The sequence below is a fragment of the Myodes glareolus genome, chromosome 16, assembly GCF_982192425.1.
Source record: "Myodes glareolus chromosome 16, mMyoGla1.1, whole genome shotgun sequence".
NCBI lineage: Eukaryota > Metazoa > Chordata > Mammalia > Rodentia > Cricetidae > Myodes > Myodes glareolus.
The window spans coordinates 41,504,792-41,506,114 of NC_142041.1; the positions used below are offsets into that span (position 1 = coordinate 41,504,792).

The 1,323-nt window shown below is 46.7% G+C and overlaps 1 long non-coding RNA gene across 2 annotated transcripts in view; it reads right to left on the reverse strand.

Moving 5' to 3' along the window:
* Window positions 1-251: 251 nt before the first annotated feature.
* LOC125391189 (uncharacterized) overlaps window positions 252-1,323 on the reverse strand; it is a 10,489-nt gene continuing 9,417 nt past the window's right edge. For both annotated transcript variants that reach the window (XR_014997350.2, XR_014997351.2), the window contains one exon: window positions 252-1,323. This exon is cut by the window's right edge and continues 179 nt beyond it. This is a non-coding gene — a long non-coding RNA (uncharacterized LOC125391189).

A 1,323-nucleotide genomic window follows, 5' to 3' on the forward strand; every position in this document is an offset into this window, starting at 1 on the left:
TTAACACATTTTCTATCTATTTAATATTTATTTTTGTTATTTCTAATTGTGTATGGGGGATGGGATGTGCGCATCAATGCAGTGCCTCCGGAAGCCAAAGACGGAGTTAGATCCCCTAGAGCTGGACTAGAAGGTGATTGTGAACCAGATGTGGGTGCTGTGAACCAACCGGGGTCCTCTGCAAGAGCGGTATATGCTCTGAGCCTTGTCTCCAATACGTCTTCTCTTTTGAATACATATACCCATTGCCATTGTTTTTCTGAATATTTTATTTCATTTCATTTTTTAACGAAGTTTTCAGACCAGCATATAAATTAACGGGTTCCACTGTGGTGTTTTCAGACGTGTGCCGTGTTTTCTCCTCATTGTTTCCGTCCTTGGCTAAATGGAGTCAACATGATGCTCCACTGAGCCCTGCACGCACCGGTGCCTAGGTTCTCAAGCAGCAACACCACACGATCACCTGATAAATCAAGAAGCCGGCATTGTGATGCCCCTGCCTTCCAACTCACACGCCCTAGGATTTTCACCAACCGCCCCAACCATCCCATTCTGGAATAAGGTCAAAACCAGGGGCTGGGATGTCGTTTAGTTGGTAGAGTGTATTCACAAAGCCTTGGGTTCAAAGTCCAAAGGAGCCAAATTCAGATCATGGGTTGCAATTAATTGTTATTTCCTTTAGTCTACTGCCCACAGTCCCGTCCCACTGTGCCTCTCCAGAGGAATAGTGTGTGTGTGTGTGTGTGTGTGTGTGTGTGTGTGTGTGTGTGTGTGTGAGATAACAGCCATCCTATGGTTACAAGGTAGTGTGATGCTTAGCTTTAATTGCAAATTGACACAACCTTGGATCACCTGTGAAAAACTCGCAATGAGGAACAGTCGAATTCGAGTCGGACCGTGGACAAACCTGGGAGGAGGTGTCTTACTTAATTGATGTGGGAAGATCCAGCCCACTGTGGATGGCACCATTCGATAGGGCATCCTGAATTGTATAAGCCTAGGGAAATGGATTTGAGCACAGGCAGGCAGGCAGGCAGGCAGGCAGGCAGGCAGGCATTTCTCTCTGCTCTTGGTTGTGGGTGTCATGCAGACAACAGCCCTAAGCTCTGTTGCTGCAGGTCCGCTCTAACGGTGGTCTATATGGTCTATAATCTAGACTTGGAAGCCAACGTCAACCCTTGGTCTCCTGATTTGCGTCTTGTCCGGGTAGTTTATTACAGCAGCAGAAATGAAACCAGAACAGGTTGTGTTTCATTGTGGCTTTGATTTGCATTTCTCTGATGCTCCGTGATAGTGAGCAACCTTTATGAACTTGCCGGCCGT